Here is a 17,471-nt window from a genome sequence, read left to right as displayed (position 1 = left end):
CATATTACAAAATTGTGCCTACACCCCTGAATAAGTTAAGGCATTACATAGATTTAATAGATGTCATTTCTAGAGTTTGGGTCTTTAGTTTTATATCATCTAGTCAAAAATGGAAACATAAAATTTCATAGCCCTGGGTGGGATATCTTTGAAATTTTATTAGTCGCAGAATTGCGGCACTGCACCTGGCCTGGACACTGGTGGCTAGGATAGGGTATCACTGAAAAGTAATCACTGGCAGAATCACTGCACTAAGTTTGCACATCTCTGAACGACAGGGCGTTCCTGAACCATAACTGACGAGAAATCGTATTATTGCAAGGAGATTGTCACAAGAACTGCAATTATGACTATATAAACAGACTAGCATTTAGAATTTTTTTTCACAGCGTTTTATTCAAATCTAAAGCGTCGGACGTTTTTTACTCGCTCCCAACTTACGAGAAGAGATTTTTTTCCCAGTTATCCAGTGTTTTAATAGAGGAGTTTTGCAGCTGTTACACAGAACCCCGTCGAAGCTTGACGTGTCAGCGCGCAAGCCAAAACACGAAACAATAATCACTCATGGACCACAAACCGCGCAAAATTGTGAATGATCTGTGCCTTATTAGCCTTGAGACCAATCTCGCATATTACAAAAAAGACTTTGTCTTATCTGCTCTCCACAAAGATAGAACAGATGACTAAGACGATGGTCGACGATGGTAATTTTTAAAAGAGGCGCCATTTTTCTTTGCTGCATTCGCTGCGATCCAATACCACCACAATTTTCCGTCCAGCGGCTCGCGCATACTCGCAACGTTACCACTTGCTGTTACCACTTGCTGTTTGTAAGAAAGGGCTCTTGCACCCAAACTCGCTGCTCCCGGTCGCTGCTCGGTCAACGGAAACTTCAATAAGTGAAAGTATCACTACAGGACCGCTTTTACAAACTATGATAAACCTTATTGAAAATAAACATCTTATGCAGCTTATCTTTGAGTAATAATGAAATTGATTACTGCGCTTTTCACAAACATGCGAACTCTAAAGTTCAAAAGCCGCCTTCACAATTCCGTTTTTCGGTGCCGTCAATCATAATTACGACGACAAGCAACGGACCTTGAAACACAGAAACACACAACGCCTTTTGAACCCGTCAAAGTAAAGTTTTGTTTCCTAAGAGGTCCGTTAAGATGATTAACGGCAGCAAAAAACGCAATCGTCAGTTGGCTTTTGAATAGCCTGCGTAGCAGGCGCTGGGACCAAGCGCCTGCTACGCAGGCTAGCTTTTGAACTTCAGAATTCGCATGTTTGTGAAAAGCGCAGTAAATCCAGTACAACCAAGGGGCTTCCTGAGTCACGAGATGTCCAAGAAAAGCATCGAACCATGAAATCACAACTAACGTAAACAAATTTAAAATTCAAAATATAATTTTCTAAAAAAAGGATGTTAGAGCAGTTTAACACTTTCTCCTGTAACAAATTCTAGGTTTGACAGGGTTTTCGTTTTGAGATAGAGCTTAACATACAGATTTAGCCAGGGCTAAAATCGAAGCTCTCGTTAATATCCTTATGTTTGCTCAAACAAAAAATGAAATTGTCAATGTGTAATGCTAAATGTCGACGGCAACGAGAACTGCAATACAAAACGACAATAGGTCTCTAATATTGCACGTGCAACACACTTTTTTGTAAATTTTTTTGCAGTTGTTTTGCACGACTACAACGTGAAACTTCCTAGTTAGGCCTCGTCCACACGAATACAGATATTTTTGAATCCGCAACTTTTTCTTTCCGGATTCAAAACTTTCCATGTCCACACGTATCCGTATTTAAATCGAATTTGCCCATCCACCACTTAAATACCCAGGACTCCTCTGGGAATATTGGCAACAGACCATGCGTCGTAAGGTGCGCGAAATTTGCATCTTTCTCTGCCTGGTGTAACGAACCTCTATTTTATCGTTAGAGTTATGGCAGAATCAGTCCAGAAATCAAAGAAAAATGCGAAGAACAATGTTGACTCCTTTATCTGGACGGGTAAGAGAGAGAACCTGGAAACGAGGTTGTCGTCTTGAATACAACATTCAGTATTTTCTCACTGTCGCTATAAAATTTCCATTTTTTTCTTTTAACGAAATTCGTCTCCTTTGTTGTTTATCTCTCGCTCTAGTTCCTTCTCTTTTATCCACGTCAGTGTAGATACTAATATTTAGTCCAAAAAAGACTTAGCTTTGCTGTTGTTTTTCTCTCTCCGGGTGGCCATGCGATTTACCGCCAAACCGTGGTTGCTTGAAATACAAAATTTCACCCTGGCTTAAATGAAGGGGTGGACGAACGTACAGATAATTTTGTCAAAATTTCTTGGATGCATAGAGAAACGAATTTTCTTACCCATAGTGCTTCGCTTGAGAGAGACCTCCGCTAGTAAAATCCCTCGCGCGTCTCGTTCTCTCTTACGCCCATTACTTCCAAGCGCCTGCTAAGCAGGCTACGCTCTTATTGAATTTCTGAGCTTTTGAGTACCACGACCTTGTTGACATAAAAACATGTAAAATGACGGCCGAGAAAACTTAGAGTCACCCAAGCGACATAGAAGACTTATCTTTCGAGTTTTTGCAATCTGAATAGTCCTTGTACAAGAATAAGTAATAATTTTAATGTTAATGACCTACTGATAGATGCAAACTGCCTGGTTTCATAGCACAACTCAATGGCAGATGTTTCAGAAAACTTCCGGCGGCCATATTTGTGCCCCTCAGAGGGACACCAACATGGTATCTCCTTACACAGGCAGCCCATGCTCAGTATGAGAGTTTGATCTGTCGTATCCAGGGGGTGCTGGCAATGGCCTTTGATCTTGCCGCTTTTCGGCTTTCCATGATCGCCCCAGTTAAGAAATCTGTCAATCATTCGAGAACTGTAGCGAGCATGCGCGAAACGGGCTGGGAACAACATCAAGAAGTTCGTCTTCGCAGCGATTTGACAGTGTGAAGTGAATTCGCCTTTAGTGCTGTTGGTCATTGCTTTCTTTGCTGTAACCTATTTTTTCCGCAGTAATGTGGAGCTTACGTTTTCCTGTCTTCTGGTCTTACGTTTGTCATTACATGCGGTTTACTACGCTAAGAACGAGACCAGTGAACGGTCATTGTACATTTTCCCCCATGTCAAGCTGTGTTTCTGTTTAGAAGACCCAGAAGACTAGAAGAAGGGCCAACCCTCCAATGCGTATGTAGAAGAGTTTATATTTTCAAGTGAAAGGCCGAAAATTAAACCTTCGTGATATTAAAAAAAGCGCGGTGGCTGTGGTCAAGTAGGAGAGTTGTCAGAGTTCTTTACCGTTTTATTACACAGTGTATTACACCTTAAAGACGAAAATTTCTGATGATTGAGATTCTTAATTCTTCATCCTTGATTGTGAACTTATCCTTGCACAGTTGCGTTGGATGATTGAGTGGCATATGGTCGAATCTCGTAGTTCATGCGTTTTGTAATGTGCTAGAAGCTAAATAAATTTTGCCAAGAGATCATTTACTCTTGATATGCTTAAGTTCTTATCTTCGTGTGATTTAATGTAGGCAAATGAAAGGGTGATTATTTTGTGTGTTTGGAATTTTCTTTTCATGACAGCAGTTACTACACTGCCTTCAGTTTGAGTCAGACAAAGAGGGAGAAATTATAAATATTTTATTCCAAAAACTACACTACCCACTGGAACAAGAGTATAGTTTAAAAAAGATAAGCCAAGGTCAGAAAATAAATGTTCAAGTTTGCATTTTTTGACAAGGACTACATCTGGCTAAATATGCTTCAAAGGGAATTTATAAAATTAAAAAAATGATGACATTTCTATTTTTGCCTTTCCTTTGGCCACTGTGATCAGTTTTTGCCATATAGTTGCATGTAATTTTTTACACCTTTGGACATCAACCTGCCACGTTAGTATTGAAATCAAAGTAAACCCTCTCAACTTAAAAATTGCCTTAAGCTAGTGGATATTGAAAACACCACAGAATGCCTTGGAAAAAAAAATGTCAAATGATTATTAAGATAATATTATTTGCAGTCAGCAATAACAGTTAGAAACTTGTGTTGAGGCTGGCAAAAATATTTTTAGAGACTATAAACCTTCACTGACTTTGCTGTTACAACAAGTGGTAAAAAGGGAATTAAATTTGAGATCACCTTCCTGGGCTTACACTGAAAGAGAGTATGGGTAGTAGGACACATATTGATCATTTCCCTACCCTTTTTAAGCCAACAGACCTTATTTTATAATCCTGATTCATTTCCTTTAGCATACAGAAATATTAAGGTAGCTTTTACACTTAGAAACATGGCAAAACTTGGGGGGGAAATGGTGGTACCAATAGACTGTACTCTATAGACCGCTTTGTCTTCAACCTTCACAACCCAAACAGACACCTTGTTCAAAAAGAGGGTGAAATGGTCACCACCCTAAATCAGCAGCACATACCCATCTAGGCCAAATAAGCCAAGGGTAGTATCGTAGAAAGAACTGCTGAGAGGATAGGGCTCAAGCCTGACAATAACTTCTTTTGATGGTTGATAAAAAAAATCAATTTTACCTTGTATAATTTAGTTGTAAATCAGATTCATAACTTACACAAACAATAAACTTAAGCTGTATATTTTTTAAGCCCCTTCTGATTCTCTTTATAAACTTTGCAAAACATTCAGTTTTCTTTTTTCTGTTTCTTGTACTTCAGTCCTTTGGGGGATTTTCTAAACGCAAACTGAGTATACCCCTCTCTGATGTACTCACTCTTATTAGTAACTGGATTAATGTATCGGTCAAATCGAAGCTTCAACATGCCCCCCCCCCCCGGGCATACCCCGGGCATTTGACACCTTTGCCGTCCCGAGGAGGAGGGAATTTGATTATCAGAGTCTTCTAGGGGGTGGGGAATTTGATCCCCATGCTTTAGGGGTGGGGAATTTGAACTGCACCTTCGATTTTTAATAACATTTTTTGGCGTGGCGACCTATCATGGGGGATGCGGTGTTAGAGGATTTTCGTGGAAAAGGGCTTAAACAAGCTTTGTGCTTAAACAAGCTTTGTGCCGTATTTGAAGTATTTAAATTTTAAAATTTTTAATATTGGATTCAGACTTTGAATGTATGAATGTATTTTATTGTTGAGTTTACAATGAAATACAACACCTATACCGGCGATTCAATACAACAACATAAAATAAAATAAAAAGCTCAGGTCAACTACATTTACCTACTGTAAGTATGTTAATTAATAAGATGAGCGATGATGCATGTCAGTGAAATGGTCATGATGTAGTAATCTCAATAGGTGGGATCTTTTTTTATACAACGCGTTGTATGTTGCATGACGAAGAAAAGCTGAGCATTCAGTGACCTTGAGGCGATTTCCGCCGCTTTGCACGAGACTTTTGTTCGCAGTAAATACGCTAACAGTGTTTCTCAGTTTTTGTTATATTTGTAAAGATTTTGTTCGACAACTGAAGGCGTTTACGCTGTCCTTCTGTCATTTTTGTGCCTGTGAAATGTCCCCGGGGTGGGAGCATTTGATCACCTGAATGGACCCTAGTGTGGGGCATTTGAACGGCATTTTGGCCCGGGTAGGGGGGAATTTGAACAAAAATTTTCAATAAAGTCAAATGCCCGGGGGATGGCCGGTGGGGGGGGGCATGTTGAAGCTTCGATTTGACCAATACATAACCTCTTGTTCTCACACTAAACCACTATAATCTTTCCAAGTATAATTCATAGCTAAATGGTAATTTTTGTACCAACAATTTCAAGGAAATATTTGAAACCGAAGTCACTATAAAATACAAAACTACTAAATACGGTATTGCTGTTGGAAATTTATTGATTATCACTCCAATGACATTCCAGTGAAGGTTTTGAAGGTTCAGTAAACCCCTCCCAGCTTTGTGATATTAAAACTAGCTTATACTGACAGACCCAGTATATGTGAAGCAAAGTGATTGGAACATTTACCCTGGTTTTTATTAAATTGGCCCTGTATTCTGTATTTAAGCCAATAAATATTTGTTGTGCCTCCCGGTGTACACAAACAAACTTACGAACAGCGAAGTAGAAAATCAGTGGTTTAATGAACATTCACATATGATTGTTGCAAGACTCATACTAATATATTGTGCTCGTAGCATAGGTTTAAGATAAGGAAGAGAGTCTTGACACCACTGTAAGTGGAAAAATATAAGAGATGGAGCAAGATGATCGTTCGAAAATTCACAAAGCTTAAAAATAACTGAACTTGCCGAGATCCCGAAGTCACCCATGAACTGTTCATACATCACGCCTCCTGATGTCCAAAAGGTCCATTAAAAAAGTTCATAGAAACCTTTTCTTGATATTTGTACGCGGGAAAACTTAAAACCGAGCAAAAACTCATCGTCCTTCCATGTCTGCATTCTCCGCCATATTTGTTTTCAAGGAAAATTTGTACTCAGTCTCACTCCACTCCTCACTCGGCCGAATTTCTTAACTGGGGCGATCATGTAAACTCGGTTCCAAACCTCGCTGCCAGCCCCCCTGGTTGTAGCGTTGCAGTTGTGTCCTCCGTTGCAGTTTGGTCCTCTCACCTATCAACCAATAGAATGGAGTGTTTTTTCTTCCAATCAAAGTGCGTTGTGATCGTGTCTTCTTCATGTGACTTCCCAACTAGGGGAGGGCTGTAGTATGAGTTTTGTTCGTTTCAGTGTTTTGATCGTGTGGAAGACTTGTGTAGGAAACAGTTTTGGAGCGTTTTCCCTGATGGGTTTTGGAGAATTTTACAGAAGTTTGAGGTTTGTTCGAAACTTTCCTCGGTCAACGCATATTTTCATATGTTGGAGAGCTAGAAAGCCTGGGACAAGGATGAAAGCACAATCAGAGATTTCGGAGAAGGACAGTAGTAAGAAGAATGTATTTTCGAGCTTCTGAGGTAAGATGTTATTCGCAGTACTTTCAAAGGCGTTTTTATATGAGGATTAGAGTCATGGTACAGATAAGCTCAAGCTAGGCTAGCTCTAGTCTTGTTTTTATAGATCGTGAAGTTGTGAGCTTTTTTGATTTTGCTGCAAATTATAAGTTAAGTTAATGCTTAATAAAAGCTTATTTACCGAACCGGGCTTGTAAGAATTACCGTAACAAGAAAAAACTGAAGCATTGTTCATGGGGATTTTGAAGTCTTCCTTTAGAAAATAATATATAAACACTTGATTTAGAAAATAATAACCTATTTCAAAGTTTAGGCTGAAGAGTTTCCTGTATCATGAGGGCCCTCAAATTAGCAAATTTAGGGATTAGTGCAGTCATTCAGGCAGCAGACTGCATGATTCCCTGAAAGTAGCTAAGAATAATAATTTGGAAAATCAGTGTGGATGTGTTTTGCTTTTGATTTGGAAGATGATGCTGTTAGACTTTTTTGGATCAAAATTCTGCAAGAAATGTGAGCACAGTTTAGCCTGCTTTCAATTTTTTATTTGGCTAACTCTCTGTGGACACCTCTGGGATCAGAAAAAAGGGTCTGTCTTAAAGAGGTCCGTCTTTTAAAGAATCATATAAAGGAAGTAGAGCGAAGTAGGGACCAGCTCTAGCTGTCCAATTTATGGTGTAGCAAGATGTCCGTCAAGGGATTTTGTATTTTAAAATTTAGCATGAGAGCTACAGTACTCCTGGACTTACTATCATGCTGAATTTTAATATATACAAATGTAGAAAGAGGTCTTTTTGTGGATGTGAGGGCACATATGTCCCTAGACTAAATTTCAAATACTTTCAGGTAATATAGTTTCACGTTTTTGCATTTCTGTATTCAGCCCGTCGTTAACTGTGTTTGTTGTCACTTAGTCTTCTGTCACTGTTTCAAGGCAAGGTTGCTTATTAGAATTTTGCCCTATCAGAGCCTCTAGAAGGTGGGCTATTTCAATACTACAGTTAAAATGTTAACCTGCAGATACCAGTGGGTTAATTTTTTCATTCTCACACATTGAATATGTTGTGGCCTGCTTAAGGCAGCACACAGAAACTTTTGGCATACAGTAAACCCCATGACTCAGAACCTGGATTTTAAGAGCCTGTTAGGCGAAAAATGAGCCAGTTAAGCCCCCCTTCTACACTGTATATAAGAACCTGTTTAGCCTAAAATTTGAAACAGGTTCTTATCTACTTATGGAAAAAATTCTGTACACTTAGGTAAATATCAGATAAGTCAGCTTTCAGAATTTTCTTTGGAGACATAGGTGCCTTGTCACTCCAACTGAAATTTATATGCCAATGAGGTCAATGCTTTAGCTCCTTATCTGGTCATTTTTACATAACTTCTAATTTGGTATGCAAATTTTTTTTCTTGGGAGGGTGTCTGTACAAACTGTCGAGGCCACCACATTGTCACTGCATGACCATTGTGTGACATAGCATCTCATGAGAGAGTTAAACATAAACTCATCTGAACATTGTACCCTTTTAAAAGACTTTCGTAACAAGAAAAATGAGTATCATTTTTAAATCGAGGCTGTAACTTTTCAAATTCCACCATTATGAATCAAAGTAAGCAAGTTAGTCATTCTAAGCAGGTAACAATAAGCGTTATTTTCACGCACCCCTGCCCCAATCCCTCTGCCCCCCGAAATAAAGTGTGACAGTATTACGTGACTGATTTGACCTAACCAGAAATTCCAAAAATTATTGTCGTTCTGTGGGTCATAAAACACTATTAATGAGCAGTACATTTCTCAATTCTGGTTCTTAAAACTAACAAAGCAAATTTAATTTAGGTTTCATTTTTGTTTGATATTGCATTTAAAGCCTTTCTAACTGTCCTAGTAAACATATATATAAATTTTTTGGGAGGTGGTGATCTAGAATGAGCAAGGAATGGCATTTCATATGCAAAGCAAGAATTGCAATAAGATAAAAAGAGACATTGGTCGTCACATTTTAAACGTTTTGAACTTCAACATAAAGCAATAACAAACCTCAAAGCAACCCATCCTACCATCGTTTGTAAAATGCACTGAAAAAAAGTGCCAATGATAGCTTGAGAGATATCTTTATTCAATGGATGTACACACACACACACACACACACACTAGAGCTCTACACACAGAGAGAGATTTGCAATCACGTTTTGGAAGGGAAAAAACTCATCAAAAGGTTTAAACTTCAACAAAAATTAAACTAAGAAAATCCACAAAAGGTACTCATCATAGCATCTTTTTAAGGAGACAATGAAAAAGCATATTACACTAGCTTCAAGCACGTCTTCATTTACTTTGCTTAATGTGCTTTATAGTTAATAATTTATAGTGTTTATCACCATGACTAAAAACAGTGAAAATTTTCGGGGGAGTTTTCCCTTACATTTGTCTCATAGGTATTGATCTAAAATAAGGTCTAGGGTCAGGATTTGGAGAGCAAAACAACACAGCCCCCCACCATGAAGTCCCAGGAATACTCCTCCCCCGGATTTGTCAGTAGTTAATAATAATTATTAACTACTAACTTATCATTGATAGCGTACATTTTGTGAACAGAAAATCCCGGAGGGGAACTGCCTTACATTTGCCTAATAGGTATTGGTCTGAAATAGGTCTAGGGTCAGGATTTGAAGAATAGACGTCACACTCCCACCAGGAATTGCTAGAAATACACACAGGAGAAAAAAATTGAAGGCATTTTATGAACTGGGCCCGTCTTTTGGCAAGCCAGTTAATAATAAGCTGACCCACTGTATATCCTTAGCTGTATTGCATTTTTTTTCTTAAGAACCTAAATAATCTTAACTTGTGCTAACTACACGTATATGTACCATTTCTATAAGAACCTTTTTAGGCTAACTCTGTCTCGAATATAAAACGCAAAAACATTGTCCACAAAATTTGAAAGGTGCTAAAACCGACACCAGAAGCCTATTACCCTCTGAAGCTTTCTGTAATTTAGCTTACAAATCATGTCTAACCCAAAGCACCTCTATCCCTTGTAAAAGTTAGGAAAAATGGCTGGCAGACTGCAACTCTTGTGACTTTGACATGATTGATTGGGGTAAGTCATATACCATTGCTTTTCTATATACCAACGAATCTAAATTACGTGTTTTTCACTTTAAATTTCTGCATAGAAAATTGGCAACAAACTGTTTCCTTTTAAAAACTGGAATCAAATCTAATGATCAATGCAGTTTCTGCAAAGAAAGCTTGGAAACTGTTTTGCACCTCTTTTGAGAATGTCCTTTGGTTAAATCCTTTTGGAATGAAATTGGTAACTGGATGAAAAACAGCTCGTGCTTTCTTAATGAAGAATTCTCCGTTTTGTCTTGCATAGGCCTAGTGAACGATACTACAAACCTGCTTTTCCATCATGCACTTTTAATCGCGAGGTATCACATCTATTTCTCCAAACAAAAAGGCCCTAACCCTTCATGGGAACTCCACCTTTTAAAAACAATCTAAATTGTCTTGATTATGAAAGACGTTATGCCATTTAAACTGGGATTTTAAGAAAATTCAATGCAAAAATAATGGGGAGCATTTATCTGGGAAAATGATCTTTACTCATTATTTCCTTTGTCGAGATGTGCAGAGAACAGCAATCACGCTAACTCTCTAGAGGCTCTTTTGATGCTCCTAGGCGGATAATCAGTAAATGTGCGTAGTGCGTCTGTGTGCATGTGTGTGTGTGGGTGCACATGAGTATGCAAGAACTACTTAATAAGTTACTTTGGCTACTCTGTATTATAGATCTGGATTGTTTAAGTAATTCGTGTATAGTAGCAATGTAATCATTTATTTATATGCTTTGTAAGTAATGTAAATCAGTGATGCAAATAACTAAATTAAAAAAAAAAAACTTGGAAAAATCTAGGTTCTTATTCGTGGGGGCAGTATACATTGCCATTCTTAGAGTTACCAATGTTGTGAACTGTCATGCTGTACAGCCAGCTCCTATATCCATCCAAGACATGTGATCCTTGAGTCACTATGTATCAGATAAACAAGGGTAAACAAGGTGTATTATGGGTAGTGTGAAAGAGGCAGATAAAAAGGACTTTGATATCAAACAATTATTTTTAAATAATGTACAAATGTAGCAACTGTGCAGGCTGAAGACCTTACACAAATGTACTCATACAGTGTACAACAAAAATCTACACTGCTTGGTTTGGTCTTTTTTATGAAGAATAGTGCACTGCTAGAGCACCATGTTTACAGCTGAATTATGCTAAAATGTAGATTTTTCAATAGGTGAGTTAGATAGAATCCACTCTCCTTCGCTGGTTAATATCCAGTATTAAATTCCTTTATTATTATCAGCTTTTTCTGAAAAAATTTGTGAAATTTTGTTTCTGTAACCTAGCCTCCCTCATAGTATTTTTAGGAGATTTGTATATCCTCCCTTCCCACAAAATGCCTGCATGCCCAACATCAACATTTCTGATTTCCATTTTTTTATTCATGTGGTACATGTAACCAATCAACAATGAGAGGTATTATGTTAATTTTTTCCAAACTTCTGCCTTAAGAGTTGTGGGCACTGTGTAGTGAGAAAAAAGCAATGTTAATCTACTAAGTGTGACAAACTCTTTTATGCAACTTTAATTTTTTGTTTCCTTTATGTAAAGAGGAATTATACATGTATTAACAGCGATTCTGCCAAATTTCATCAGGTTCTTATAAGTGGATTTTGATATTTTGTCATTCGTTAACACAGCCTATGAAAGTCAACAAGAGTACTGTATGTACAGTATGCCCAAAACGTGTGCAAGCACTGAGATCACCACATGATAGGACAAAGTGATGAAAACCGAATAAATTTGTTCTGACAATTTCTGGGCATTTTTCTCAACTTGCTCTCAATTTTTTTCTTGAAAATTCCATTAATTAGCTTCAATGTTCTCTTGATAAAGATGTATCAGGGAGTTTTTTAGTGCGTGCAGCTTTATGTAATAGAAAATGTATGTGCTCAACTTCTTGTACTAAAAGCTTCAAGAAACTCTAACAAATTGAAAAAAAAACTAGAATCCATCAGAAAGGAGATCTGTGCAATTCACTAAGAATAAAGTTGTTGAGATTGGAGGGGGAAACATTCACATCACACAACAAAGCAAACTTCAACGACAAAGTCCAGACACATGGGCTTCTTATACTTGTTAATATACTTCTGAAGTTCAGAATTAAAACCAGACTACTACCGCGACTTTCGAGAAACCGGCCACAGCTCTAGTGATCCTATTTTCAACTGGCTGAGACTTGTTACGTGTTATGCATAGAGGTTGGGCCTTGCTAGATAGTGCAACTGGGGTTTTGGTCGGCTGGCACTGTTGGGAATGACTGACCCTCTATTGGCTGAAGTCCATGGAGTTTCTCTGGAGAGGCTGCCAAATCCGGGGGTTGCAGGGCTACAGGGAGCCTCTGTAGGTTGTGAGCTGTAGAATGGCTGTCTGCGGAGGATTCTTCCATCTTCTGTCTTTACGTCATGGGATTGCATATCTGCTAGTTCTCCTATTTCTGTTTTGAACCATGTCTGGCTCTTATCACGGGGAGGTGGCATTACTCTGACTGTCTCGTCTTTCACCAATGGCGACAGCTGCTTGAAGGTGGGTTCGCGTACATCGCCCAAACATGTGCTGAGCTGGCGAGGTGTTAAGCCCCTCTATTGGGGTGTTTCTTCAGCTTAGCAGAGAAAGAAAATAACCAGCTCCCGATGTTTTGGCTTTCTTGATTAAGCTCTTTGCAGTCTCAACTGTGATTTCTACTCGTCAATTGCTTTGCGGTTAGCCATGGGAGCTGGTTACATGCTCAGTCCCAGATGATCATAAAAAGTTCTCAAATTGCCACTTAGCAATTCATTAGGTGCTCCATGTGTGATAAAATGTCTCTTAAGTTTCTTTGTGACAACAGTTCCTGTTTTGCTGTGTAACTAATCCATTTCGAAATACCCAGAGTAATAGTGTACTGTGCAGAGATAATTCTTGTCATCAAGAGTGAAGATGTCAGTGGCAACTTTCTCCCAGCCGGCCTTGATGTTGGGTAAGTGGTTGTTTGGTCTAGTTACTCTGGTTACTCTGAAGTGACATACAGACGTCACATTTCTGGGTGTAGTCAGTGATTTCAGCATTCATGCCTGGCCAGTATACTGTCTCCCGTGCTCTGCATAAACAGCCTAGCAACCCGATATGGGAGTCGTGTAGCTTCTGCTTGATCTTTTTCCTCAGGGTCTGCAGTATGATGCATCTCTGGCCCTTGAATATTACACCATCATGTACTAAGAGCTCATCTCAGATTTCAAAGTACTGTATTTCCTAGAATAATAGCCGTCCCCTGATTAATTGCCTCCCTCGAATTAACACCCCCCTATGACGGAAATACTTAAAATAATCGCCTCCTTCGAATAATCGCCCCTCCCCTGCCCCTCTCACCATCTTCCTATCCTTTTATCCCCCCCCCCCCCTGTCAAATTGAAGTGCAATGAGATTCAGCAAAACTGATCAGTGACGATTCAAGCTCTGAAAATATTAGTCAAGGAACTAAATTTGGAACACTTTAAAAGCCCATGATCAGTTTATTTGGCATGATTATTTTTTGATTTAATGGAAAAATAAAACAAAATATTTAGGACACGACTGCCAGTGAGCAATATTGAGATAATTGGCTCCCTCAAATAATCACCTTCTTTCGAATAATTGCCCCCTTTTTGTGCGAAAAAAGAAATATTATTCAAGGAAATACAGTACTGGTGAATGGCTGCTGGTTGTTCATCCTTTGTATCTGGGACGCCATCCAAGGTTGCTTTCTTTACAAACTGTAGAGTCGGATCACAAGCCATCTCTCTCTGAAGTTCGTTAAGCTGGTGGTCTGGAACAGGAAGGAAGTGAGTGGCATTTATGCACTCCACCTCTGATTTTGAGGCTGATCACTCATAGTCCTCTGAATAAGCTCTTGACAGGGTATCACCTAGCAGCGTCTCCTTGTAGCGTATTTCACAGTCATATTGTTGAAGCCGCAACAGTAGGTGCTGTAGTCTCTTGAAAACTGATACCAGAGGCTTCTGCTAAATGGAGACTAATAGTTTGTGATATGTCCAGAGGATGACTTTCCGAACATACACATGGTGGTGGTTGTGTTCCATGCCGAAGAGCCGAAGACCTGGGCCAGCAATTCCTTTCAAATCTGTGAGCACTTCCTTTCTGCCATTGTGGGTGCTCTGCTTGCATTGGCTGGCCTAGCTGCATCAGTACAAAGCCAGGTCCATCTCTAGATGCATCTCCTTAGCCTTCGTTTTGGTCACTCTTACTGAAGTACTTGAGTACTGGTGCTTTGGAGACAGCATCTTTAGTTTTCTCAAAGCCATCTTCCTGTTCGTGAGTCCAATATCACTCAGCTTTCTTATGTGTTAGATGGCACAGTAGCTCACACAGTTCTGATAGGTCTTGTAGGAACTTAGACAGATACTTCACAAGCCCAATGAATCTCTGCCGGTCACTCCATCTTAATAACTGCTTTGACTTTTTTAGGATCTGCCTGATCTGGATAAGCCCATTCCTTGTCATTACATGCCCGGTGAATGACACTTCACTGCACTTCAAATGGAACTTCTTCTTGTTCAGCTTGATATTTCTCGCTCTGCAATGATCAAGGAGGTTCCTCAGATTTTGATCGTGCTCAAGGTCAGGCTTTTCATCAGTGTCCCCCTGCCCAATGATGAGTAGAAGCACCTAATGAAATTAATTTGTAGACAGCAAGTTCTACCAACCTCTTCTAGTCCTGCTACAAGTGCAAGGTCGTCTGCAAATCCAAGCTTGGTAAGATCTCGCATAGGTTGTCTTCTGCTCTGACTAGGCTGATTCGGTAGACCCCGCTTATTTAGGCTGTCGGGGAACAGATGCAGAAAGTAGTTGAGCACAATAATGAAGTAACAGGAACAAGGGTGTAACCTTAGTACCCTGCTGTATCGCCAAAGAATGTGGTTTCTTCTCAGGACCAACTGAGTAGCCCAGTTTCCTCATATAGTGACTTTGACTCAGCAGCAATTGGTTAAAGTTGAAGTGGAAGTGTGTCAGACATTGTGTACCTGCTTACGTGTTCAAGGCTTTCCTGCCTACGATTTCCACCGCACCTTACCAATTAACGCCTTTATTATAGACTCGGTCTTATTTTGCAACAAAACATATTCAAGTTTAGCAAAAAATTTAACCCTTGGAAGGGCTAATGGCAGAAAGATGACCATTGCTTTTTATTTCTTTTGTTCTCTTAATGGAACTCAAGTTCAGATGAATTTGAGAGGTTTCTTGATAGGCAAATAAGTTCTGCTCTATTATATTGAATTCACGGCTGCTATGTTAGAAAAAATGTGAAACATCACACATACTGGAAGAGTAGTGTAGGATATTACAAGAGGCCGTACCTTACAGAAAGTTCTTTTTATAGGTCTTTACTGGAAAATTTTGATGTTTTTGGATCCCTAGTTGATTATGGGAGGTGGTCTCTTGCAATGTAAAAGAGTTGTTGTCACATGGAACTTATCATTAACAGTTATGTTAATGGGGAAGGGAGGTAAGAGGCTGGGTATTTTGATTTTGTCAAACACAAAATGCAAGTTCCATGTTTACTACATTTAGTGGATGGTCTAGAGGTGGGAATTTTCAGCCACAGGTGGATAAGTCACTTTTGTACCCCATTCTCAAATGCTTCAGCCCACCAACCCCATACTGCCAAATGAAGTATCAACAGGTCCTAATATTGATCCATTATCTTTGCAGATTTTGTACCTAAAGATGCTCTATTCAGAAAAGAGGTCAGGTTTTCCATGGACAGAACCCTGTCACAGAACAGTATTTTCACAAATTAAGGAACTAGAAAGAGAAAACAATTGCGTCATAATATTTGGTTCGGTAAATCAACGTTTTGTAGTATTGATATTAACATTAGGAAAGAGGATAAGGGTAGGGATCAAATCATAAAGATCTGTAAATGTTTAGTACTTGTCAGTACGATGGTAGGCAGTCAAAAGGAAGATAATTGTATCTTTACTTAAAAGTTGGGCTCCTCATAAGAGTCAGGCAATTTTCAAAGATACACCTTGTCTTGTTAACCAACTTTTATTAAATTGCTCCAAATTCAAGATGGTATTTTTTCTGAAAAATAAATTTATGGGCGTGATTCCTCAAATTTCTTTCATTCATTGTTCATTATTAAATCAAGTGTCAAATAATTAACAAACTTAAGGCAAGAATTCATACAGCTGGGATATTTGCTCTCCTCACCATTTATCCTGGAAGAGACTTTACATGAAATGGTACTAATTGGGAAGGCAAATGCTAGGTGCTTTCCTTTTTTATTTGCTAGCATTTTTTACTTTTTTGAGACATTTTCCTGATATTTCACTCTGAAATTTGTATCCTACCCATAAATGTCAACCATAAAAAAATTCCCTATTATGGTTTATCATGGCATCTAGGATATAAAAGATATGGGAGTGTTATATAATGATTTATGCTAACTCCTACATGGAAACCTGGACCTAAGTTAGTTTTTAAGTTCTTACCTGTATTTCATTCAATAGGAATGTTACCCAAGCCTAAGTTAAATAAATAACTAGGTTTGAGGTTACCTAATAGTTCCAGGGTCGTCACTAAGATTTCAAGTTGCCGGGTAAATGCCACAAGTAGGCGGGGAATCAAACGGCTAGGGATTTCTTTTGATTCTATTTTTCTTCTATTTTTTGTATGAAAGTAGCTGGGGACCACATTCATAGTAGCCGGATGAGATCTCCGCCTCCCAGCTCTTAATGACAGCCCAACTAATACACTGTAAACACGAACTATTATTATCATTATGTACTTGGGATGGATTCCTTCAATTTAGATCTTAGGCGGGGTTCTCCCTCGTCTTCAGTGCATGGTATAAAGCAAGTAAAATAAATGTGCAAAATTAAGTGCTCATTAGTATGGTCCGATTTTATTTTATAAATTGGTATTTTTTGTATAACGTCTCTTCAGCAGTTGTGCATGTGTTGCTATTATTTCTACGTATCACCGTCACAAAGGCTGGTGAAATCACGTACCAAACATATTGTATTAACTTACTGGGAAAATGGCATACAATGTATCACATAGATTTTTTTTTCAGCTATAAACTGAAAATTTAAAAGAAAAAAGCATTCTTTGAATGAACAGATCTTGAACTTTTCCTGAATCAATTGTCCTCCTCTCATATTTACAGTATCTGGAGGTTTTCCTATAGATGCAATCCTGTGGGAAATGTTGTCTCTATTGCACTTCCTTTTCTCTCAGGGAACAGGGGTATCAAGACATGAATGAGAAAGGAACGATTTTATATTAAGACTGACCCAGAGCCAGTTTTGTAAGGGTTAACTAGCTGCTTTTATATTCATCTATAACTGGGGGTTTGACAGTGCCTGTGGTGGATAGCCATTGTATTTATAACGAGTCCATCCACCCTTAAATAGGTCCCCTGCATGTCCTC

The 17,471-nt window shown here is 38.8% G+C and overlaps 1 long non-coding RNA gene across 2 annotated transcripts; it reads left to right on the top strand.

Moving 5' to 3' along the window:
* Positions 1-6,647: 6,647 nt before the first annotated feature.
* LOC140933124 (uncharacterized) lies at positions 6,648-17,180 on the top strand. Of its 2 annotated transcripts, none has more exons than XR_012165025.1 (2): positions 6,648-6,931; positions 15,746-17,180. It is a non-coding gene; the product is annotated as an uncharacterized lncRNA (long non-coding RNA). The 2 variants fall into 2 exon arrangements; XR_012165026.1 differs by lacking the exon at positions 6,648-6,931 and adding an exon at positions 14,532-14,788.
* The last annotated feature ends 291 nt before the right edge of the window (positions 17,181-17,471 follow it).

Source organism: Porites lutea, chromosome 4 (genome assembly GCF_958299795.1).
Source record: "Porites lutea chromosome 4, jaPorLute2.1, whole genome shotgun sequence".
NCBI classification, from domain to species: domain Eukaryota; kingdom Metazoa; phylum Cnidaria; class Anthozoa; order Scleractinia; family Poritidae; genus Porites; species Porites lutea.
This window is presented reverse-complemented; position numbering and strand designations above follow the sequence as displayed.